Below are 10242 nucleotides of genomic sequence, written 5' to 3'. Positions count from 1 at the left end.
CCCGACTGCGGCTTGTATCCGGATCTATTTCATATACCCTTCACTGTCCCCAGTAACAATAATGCTGCCGTTTATAACAAAGCGGCAGTTGTTCCCTGAGGTAAATAAAGTCAAATCGAATGCTCAGACAACTTCTCAACTCTTAACACTGGTGTCGGGAGTTATCTATCATTTTTAGTTTAAACCGTTCAGTCTGGTTTTCCTCTTTATACCGTAGTTGTATCGATAGTTTCCGGCACGTATCTGATTGCCTTTTGTTACCTATCGGTTGTTGTTTTTTCCCCCCCTGTATGTGAAGTGACAATAGCAGAGTGAGATGCGTGCGTTGATTGCCGCAGATCGTTCACATGAGTTCTGAAGGACAGAGCATGACACGGTTTGGGAGCTACAGTGAATCAATGCGCTTCACCAAGATTCTTTTCTGGGAAAGAAAAAACTACCTAAAACCCTGCTAGATTACCCAGCCTATTTTTACTATACCCCCTTTTAAAGATTTTCACCATTATCTTCAGTGAACCCAGTGGACTAATTCGGAATAACCAGCGGAAAACGAAGCAGAGGGCACAACGTGGAAAGTGTGTGGAAACGCAGTTAAAACCAGCAGGCACGCAAAAGGTTGTGGGAGTATGAAACAATCCTATGTTAAGCTATGTTGTCAAAGCTGATACCTTTGCTTTTTTCACAAATCGATTGGATGAGATCCTCAGATAACCTCACCACTGATACAAAACTGGCCAGATCGGCAACTTTTCCTTTTAAGCTCTTTAAGAATCTTGAAAATGTACAGGGTTCATGTTAAAACTTTGAAAGCAAGATGTGGATTATTACGTTACAAGAGCTCAGGTTGCCAGTTCCATCCACTGGCCTCCCTGGATGTGAAACTCCAGTAACACAGCGATACTTAAGCTTTAACAGAAATTCCCAGCAAAGTGCCACAAGTCAGGACTTCTTGATCTGTTCTTGTTGAGGTCTTGTACTTTCAAAGCACAGCATTGTACATGGTCCCCTGTTTAAAGTGGTAAGAGACACAACCCTACAGCACACAAAAGTGTTGATCACTATAATTCATAATAAAAAACAGAAATCATTGCACCAAGGCAATAGGTCAACAAGTGGCAGAATAATAATCCCCACACTTATCTAGTTCTTTTCTGGATACTCCACTCAAAGTGCTTTACAGTTAATGGGGACTCCCCTCCACCACCACCAATGTGCAGCATCAACCTGGATGATCTGACAGCAGCCACAGTGTGCCACAGTATTAGTGGGAGAACACAGCAATGAAGCCAATTTATGACGATTATTAGGAGGCCATGATTGGTAAAGGCCAGGAGGAAATTTGGTCAAGACGCCGGAATAACACCCCTACTGTTTTTGAGAAACGCCCTGGGAATTTTAATAACCACAGAGGTTCAGAATCTCAGTTTTACTTCTCATCCAAAAAACAGCACCTTTTTCACAGCATAGGGTCCCCATCACAATGCTGGAGCATTATGACCCACACAAACAGCAGGGTGAGTGCTCCCTACTAGTCCCAATAGCAGTTCTTTCAGCAGCAACCTTAGTTTCCCCAGCTGGTCTCCCATCCAGATACTGACCAGGCTCACACCTGCTAGTCAGAGCTTCGGTGGGCTGCCAGTTGTGAGTTCCAGGGTGATATCCACTTGTTCACTTTAGATCAAAGGACACTTGACATGGAATACAGAACTGACATGGAATACAGAGCTAGTTTTTTTTTCTGGGGCAGCAAAGGTTCAGACCTCCCTGGTAATTCACAATGTTTAACAGAATTAATATCAAGGGCTTGATCTCCAGTGACTAAGTTTCTAGAGGTTAAGCATCAATTTGGAGAAAGAGCAATTTACAGATGCCAGAGCCAGTCCACATTTTCATTAGTTTGGAAGTCATGGCCTACTTCACAGTCATATTTTGCAAAAATAAGTCTTGCTAGGATGTTAAGCTTAATAATTAACTCCAAAGAGCCTAGTTTTGGGAGATCAGGTCACAGATGTGCCTAAAAATACTTGTCAGATTCACTCACATGAGAGGGTTTACAAAATGTAGTTCTTAACAGAAAATATTTCCTCTGTTCTGCTCCCATTCAGCACAAGAATATTACTGACACTATAAGAAAAGTTATTGCCTCCTGTGTTGTTTTGCTAATCGACTTAAGAATGTGGTTATTTGTTCTGAATGGTTGGGGTGGGCAGAATCCCACACATTTTGAGATCTAGACGTGTTTGCAAAGGAGAAAGAAGTTAATCTTGCAAAAGAGTAACAGCAGCATTTTCATTATCAAATTGAATGCGAAAAAGATATGTGATTTTCTTTCTGTAGCAAGTATTAATTATAATTGAGAAGAAACCAATTTATGTAGATGGAATTCAGTGCAGCCAGCAAAAGCACATATGAACCAAGAGAGAACATGCAAACTCCACACAGACCTCTGTACTGTGAGTCGAACACAACAGCTAGGAGTCATCAACAATATCTGTCATGCCACTGAGACCAGGCCTGCTTACACTCAAAATAAATTCAAACCGGCAGCTCTAATGAAAATAAAATAGAAAAGCCATAAGGGGATTGAATGAGATCCTTTGTGATTAAACAGATTATTTTAACCTTGTGAATCTGAACGTCTCCTGGGAAATACATATACTTTGAAGTATATTGAATTTAGTCTATCATAAAGGGTTTGTGTGGTTTATGTAACAATTTTTTGCATCTGGCTGATTATATCATTTATACTTCCTAATTACTGTAGCTTGTAACTTTTCTATTGTTCTTTGACTGTCCCCTTTTGTTCACTGAGATACAGTAAGGCATTTAACTTAACAAGATTATTTGGGACTTAACATCGAATTGATTGTGTTGTAATTGATTGCCTGATTGTTGATTTACTATTTAATTGATTGACTTATTGGTTGATTTACTGTTTGACTGATTAATTGATCTTCCGGTTGTTTAAAGTTTGCTCAAAAACTAAAGGCCATGATAAATGAAACATCTCAGTGAACTTTCAATACATAGCATTTCAAATATCACAAATTAATAGTTAACACATATTTCAGATGGCCTATTTAATGTAATTCTCCAGTCTTCCCTTAGCAGGGCTGAATAAAGAAAAGAGCTGCAGCCTGGTTTGTGCTTTAGTTTGAGGCTTTTAGCCTTCTTTGCAATGTTGATCTGGAGGTACTTTCCACACAATACATTGCTTTGAAAACTTGATGTTAACTTACTTGTATATATGAGTTAAAAAATCAAAAACACTACAGAGAGTAGTGTCAGGATCATCTTAAAAGAGGTGTGCTCGCTTGCAAAACACTCCTCTTTCAAGCTGATTCTGATGTTGGAGAGAGATCTGAAGGAGACCTGGCATCACATGGAGGAAGGCCGTAACACAGAAGTCATTAGAAAACATAGAGGTAGAGAGGGGCTGCCTGCTGCATTCTGGGACTTAAGGAAAGGTCCTACAGTGACATGCTGAAAGAGCCTCTTTAGTCTTGAACAGAGAAGACTGCAAATAGGCTGGAGACAAAATGAACCGAGGACTTCTTAAAGAGGAACAGTGAAACACAAATGACTGGGCACATGTGGAAACTATCTGGAAGTGCATTCAAAACTGAGAAGAAGAGGCATTTCTTTACACAAAGGACTGTGGGGATATTGAACGAGCTATCTAGCCATGCAGTTGAGGCCGATACTTTTGCTTCCTTCAGGAAACAGTTGGATGAGATCCTTGGATCAATTAGCTACCACTACAGGCTAGATGAGAATAATGTCCTCTCGTTTGGAACCTTTCTCATGTTCTTATGTTCTAGAATCTCCAACATGGCAAGAGGCACATGCAGATGGAACTACAAATGTGATGTGGGTCTGCAGAATAGATTACCAAACTTGCAATTATCTGGCCTTGTGCTGTATGTGGCATGGCCATTTGACATAACCAGGCCAGATCAGATGCAGGTATTGTCCCAGTCCAGGTGGATGATGTAGACACAATAAGTTAAGCAGCTCATGAACACAAAACATTAAAGGATTCTCTTCGGAGGGTTCTGGAGAGGCTGCCTGTAATCAGCCGCAGATAAGAGCACTGCTGTTTGTTCATCATTTCTGCAGACTACATTAAGAGGGGGTATAAACTCCAGACGGTAAACTCCCACCACCTTTTGCACTGTATTCAGACTGAGTGGAGGAGACATGATGGTTGTTATCTTAACTGTCTTGTTTCTCTTTTTACTTGTAGATACTGTTCTTTGTACAATGCTTTTTCAAAAAGTGAAAAAAAGCCAAATATGTTGCTTTTTGAAGAGGAGCATGTTCTGTTTTTAATGCAGTTCATGATGCCTTATTATGTCAAACATAATAATGATATATATATATATAAAATCAATGATTTTAAATCAAAGCCCTTTATGAAAATCCTTCATAAAGTGATTGTACAAATACCATGCTTCGTGACTGTAATATACAATGTCTCCTACTGTCATATACTACAATACATAGTTACTAGAAGGATATAGTAGTATTTTCACTTGCTGCCATACTGTCTGTTCTATTTTTTAAATGCTGTATTAGAGCCAATTGGAAAGCATTACTGAGGTTCAGTAATGTACTGTTGGTCCCCTGCAAACCTTGAACATAAAAGAAAGTAAAACTGTGATCTCTCTTGGAAATCCAAAATACAGACTATGATTTAGCTCGAGGTGCATAGTAGTACTCCTAGCAATGCTTACTATAGTGATCTGTAGTATTCCTAACATAGACCAGTGTAAAATATATATCACAGCCATGGGAAACACCAGGCAAGAAACAATATTCATTATTTTAAAATGTGGACAAAAAAACAAAGTAAAAAGGGGACGTTGCTGTTCCATATCACCCATAGGAAATGAATGTGACAGTTCTGTGGCACTCTGTAGCCTTGATCCTATCTCCTCACCAGCTACAGAGCCACATGGTCGTCCCTCAAGTAGGTCACCAACAGAGGGGCTTGGCAAAATTGACTTGTTGTCTTTATCAGTGGAAGCCAAACGCTGGAAGCTGTGAACAATCTGGGGATGGGGATCGGTGAGGAGGAGGTATCTGGATGCAGACAGCCGGCTGTCCTCCTGTGTTATCAGGGCCCTCTTCAGAAGCGCACGTTCCTCACGCACGGCGCAGAGCCCGCTCAGGCCTGGTGGGCTGCTGACAGCTCTATGCCCGCCGGCGCAAGGCTCACAAATCTGCCTTTGAACACATCGGACCTTTTGCCATTTTGCCTTTAGGTCTTTGGAAGGAGGAATGGCTAAACCAAGCTGCAATGCCTGTGGCTTTCTAAGGACGTGTGTGTGTGTGTGTGTGTGTGTGTGTGTGCATATATACAGTATATATAAGATAAGATAAGATCACTTTATCAGCCATATGCAATTTCTTGTATTAGGAGTTTGTCTTTTCACATATCCCAGCTTGCTCTCCATGAGACACACAGACAGGGAGAGAAGCTTGGGGTCAGAGCGCAGGGTCAGTCAGGGTCAGCCCTGAAGAAGTTGGGGTTAAGGGCCTTGCTCAGGGGCCCAACGGAGTTGGATTCCTCTTCCAGCCGCAGAATACAAACTGGCAACCTTCCAGCCACAGGCGCAGGTTCTTAGCCACAGAGCCACCACACCAGCAAGCCACCGCATCATGTGTTATTACTGGCCTGATATTACTATCAGAGTGCAGGCAAGTAGGAGAAGTACCTTAAGAAGACAGTAGCAGAAGGCATGGAAATGGGTTGGCAGGCTGGATAATTCTTTTTCCCATTTAATGCCAATGTTACACTTTGTCCATCTTTATTCATCCTTATTTGAGAGCTGATTTATATGGTGATAAACATGAATGGAAAAAAAGGGCTTATGATGGGCATTTAAAACAGGGCCTTTAAAAGGTAATTCAAACTGGAGCTGAAATCCAAGATGGGTCAAGTACCTGTCACTCGAGTCTGTGAAGTGCAGCCTCTTCAGGTTTCACTGTTGTCCTTTCTTTCTACATTATTGATATCACACATTTAGGCTGGAACCTCATCAGTTGAAGACCTACAGTACAAGTACCAAGAGAGAGCCCACGACTGTCTCTCGGGGTCTGTGTGATTTGTCTTTTCAGATCTCTGTCATCCCCATAACATTTCATTTAAAAACGTAAAAGAGTAACAAAGCGACTTATACAAGGGTGCCTTTCCAGAATATGCTGTATGAGGGATTTGTGAAAGAAATTAAATAAAGTGGATAATAAGTGTGAAACACTTACACCTTAACTGACTTTGTACAAGGTCACATGCGTTTCAAGTTCTTTTACTTCTTCTGTCTTCTGTTGGAAGTGACTTGTTCAGAATTGAGGTTGAATTCAAGGGAATAAAGAAATAACCCAAAGGTTGGGATGTCCCATACTGCACAAGCAATGTCCTTAATTTGACACTGATACTGTGAACCACACATTTGTATAGGAAACTGTGTTTATAAGCCAAAATATTAGGAACTTTACACCAGGATGAACTGAAAAACTTTAAAAACCTTGTGAAATGTTTAACACATCCCATGCAAGCATGTACAGTGCTCCAACTAGTCATACAGAGGGTTTTCCTAATATATTGGCCAATGAGTTTATACGTGCCTTTTTTATCATATCGGAAACACAATAAAATATTAACGTTTGTCCTGATTCTGCACTGCACCTGTGATAAGATACACCCCTTTCTGTGGTGATAATACCGTCTGCACATGAGAGCTGAAAAACGAGGTCTCTGTGCTAAATCAGCTAATCAGAGCTGAAGTGTATTAATGCTACTGCTTGCACAACTCCTGCTGCTAAGAACAGTAAAATGTTACTGAACGCAACAGTACCTACTCCTGTTCGAGCTATTAGCCCGGACTGATGATAGCAGTTTTCAGAAAGAGTTTGTTTTAGAGAACCAAAGATATTGGAAAACGCTAAAAGCAAACATATCCTAAGAAAAATAAGGGGGTGTGTGGCAGTTTTCTCTGTGACCTCTGAACACTCAGACTGTACACTGCTGACTCTGTCATGAACTGGGCAGTGTGAATCTTCGTTGTTCTTAGAACCAGAAACAAGTGTCCGACCACTGTTTCATGAGGAAAGCCACAGTGCAATTAAAACTCTGCTTTTACCCTTCGATTTACTCTTCTCTGTTGAGTAGTGTGAGTCGCCAGGGAACTGCCTCTCATGTCAGATGACTTGTTCATGGCACACCTCCCAGGCTTTTCTGCACTGATTCAGCAGAACAGCTTTCTGAAGACCGATATTCTACCATATTACATAGAAAACATTACCTATTAGAATACCGAGCTAGTGTTGAGGCTTTTAAACCTGTGCCAACTTTCCCGGACTATTGCAGATCCCAGGACCTCCTGAACCTCGCTGCTCAATGATTTTGAGACACCCATATCTTTGTTGATAAGGATCCCTCTTTAGTTGGCTTCTGCCATCGGTGGTATGACCACTGTGAATCGTTCAAATTTTTACGAATGGACTTCACGGAGTTCACAACAAGGGTTTGGGAGGGAGGACAGCAGCCATGTTCCCCTGAGTGGTCCTATGGTGTAATCTTTGGAAGTCATTACCACACCTGAGCCTTTTCTCCTTCACAGTCCTCCACCGCCTCTGCGCCTGTGCAGCTGCCCCTTGCTCACTCCTCTCTCTGCCAGGAGGTTGGCCCTCAGCCCAGCAGGTTAAGACAAATTGAATTAATCAGTTCCTTACACTTATATAGCTCCACTCAAAGCACTTGGACTCCCCTCCACCACCACCAGTGTGCAGCCCCACCTCTCCGTGGGGAGGAGAACAGGGTGATTAAGCCAGTTCAGAGATGGGGATTATTAAGAGGCCATGACTGGTAAAGGCCAATGGGGAATTTGGCCAGGACAACAGGATGACACCCCTACTCTCTTCGAGAAATGCCCTGCGATTTTTAATGACCACAGAGTAAAATGGGAGCTTTCGATACATTTTTTTCCCAGGGTAGGGATTCAGAAAGATTGATCCATTTAAATGATCTTGGCAGAGAGACAAACACGAGCGTGTTGAGGACTCCTGTCCTTGGTGAGAAATGTCTCTACGAGTTGGTGTCTTCACGGCAGAGATAATCCTACATCCTACAGTGCCACCTAGTTGACGGTCAAGACAGGTTGATTCTACAATTCTAATGTCGCTAATATTACCGGTGCCGACCGTAGAGGTCCTTTTTTAAATTAAAAAAACGACCATTAACAGCTGTTACCGCAAAGTGAAGGTTGGTAGATTCAGAGATAGAAGTGCTTTTAAAATTAAGAAAAGGAGGCACTTCTTTATTTCTTCGCTCTCGCTTTAAGCGCCTTGAGAAGCCACTTTTTAAAGGCGTTACATAAAATAAAATTATTACTGATGTTGCTGTTGTTGTTGTCATAAAGAACTACTCGGCTATGTTAAATGTGGCTGCATGATATAATAGATCATAATTTGTCGTGTTTTCCTTTGAAGATAAAACTTGTTTTTTACTGGTTGTTGTTACCAGCAATTTTATTATAGTAAGTCTTAAATTTTTTGTTGGTCCACTAGGTGGTAGTGTAGGCTCGTGTTAATATAACACGACAGAGAAAGTGGGAAAAATTCAATAGGAGAGTTTCCTAACACCCGCCATAATGACGCGATACATACAGTTTTTCCTACGTGTTGTTCTCCTGCCTATTGTACATCCAGCTGGTTTGGAGGAAGTTCGAGTTGTGTACTCAAAGCGAGTCGGACGCCGTTTATAATTTGACTGGTTGTTTTTCACAAGTGGGGATTCAGAAGTCAAAAGACAAAAGATTCGCAAGTGACGCATTCCTTTATCTACCTTTCTTGTGTTAAACATTTAATGGGGTGATTTTCGATATTGTCTGCTTTTTTCTGTTAATTTATTTGCTTGCTGTAATACGCTGTACCCTGCACCTATTGTTTTTTTTTACTATTTGAGTCCTTGTTTTTCCTCCGTTTGACGTCTGCAGTTCTAACAAGAATGGCACACCAGCCAGAAGACGCAGGGTCTACGAAGGCTCTTCAAACCTAGGCGGAAGTAAATGAATGTCGCACAGCTCTCTGAAGACCTGTGGAGATAAGCAGCACACTTACCCTTGATAGTCTTTCCCTGCCTCACAGTCTGCCTCGCGGTAGAGTTCAGTGCAAGCAGCCACAGTGAACGAAGAAGTCAGAGTATCGTGTGTTTCATGGGCGGATGTGTACATTATTGATCTAAGCAGACAGATATTGATCAGAAACAGCGCAGATCATCACATAGTATTACAGATAACGTAGATAAAGCCATCAAAACCTATACACCCCATTTCCAGTGAGATTTAAAGTTATAGAAAAGCTTTTACCCTTTTGACATTCTGGGCTTTCATTCTTCAGCACGAAAAAATGCCGCACCAGCTCTAAAACTGAATGATCAGAGTTATGCCGACGTTCTTCACCCAGACCAGGGGCCAGGGAAATGTCTCACTTAAAACGACAGATTTCCGATTAATTGACAAGCTCGATTTTATATTTTGAGCGGTTTCAATTCAGTATTAAATCCCGAACAATTCATGAATCGTTTATACTTTTAATCGAAATAGGAGAGAGGCGAGACGCTACTGTACTGTAGTCCTTTGCGGTGTCGCTCTGGTTGCTACTTCAGCACAAACGATAAATTATTAAAATGTTCATATGACTTAATGACAAAGACATAAATTATTTAGATTTAGTTAGCTGGGTTCCGAGCATTGGTTAGCATTGCTGGGGCCCTGGGTTCAATGCCGAAACCCGTGTGCTGTCTGTGTGGAGTTTGTATGTTCTCCCCGTGTTTGTGTGGGTTTCCTCCGGGTGCCCTGGTTTCCTCCCCCAGTCCAGAAAACATACTGGTAGGTTAACTGGTAGGTTGGGCGTCTGGGAAAATTGGCCCCGGCGTGTGTCTGTGTGTGCCCTGCAATAGACCACCCAGGGTGTACCCCGCTTTGCGCTCATTGCCAGGATAGGATCAGGCTTCCCAGTGGTTAGGAAATTGATGGATAGCAAAAAAACAATGGAAGGATAGCGTGGTTTCTAAGGCAGAGTCTACAAAGTCTTCATCGGCCGAAAAACCGAAGATGTTGGATGAATGACAGACATCGAAAAATGTCTACAGATTGCTATAATACCATCTCACAGAGATTTAACATCCCAAATCGTAATGCGATATAAAACTATTATTTCTACGAGCCCTAAGAATGG

Source organism: Lepisosteus oculatus, chromosome 2, assembly GCF_040954835.1.
Source record: "Lepisosteus oculatus isolate fLepOcu1 chromosome 2, fLepOcu1.hap2, whole genome shotgun sequence".
In the NCBI taxonomy this organism is placed as follows: Eukaryota; Metazoa; Chordata; class Actinopteri; order Semionotiformes; family Lepisosteidae; genus Lepisosteus; species Lepisosteus oculatus.
Note: the sequence above shows the minus strand (reverse complement) of the source record.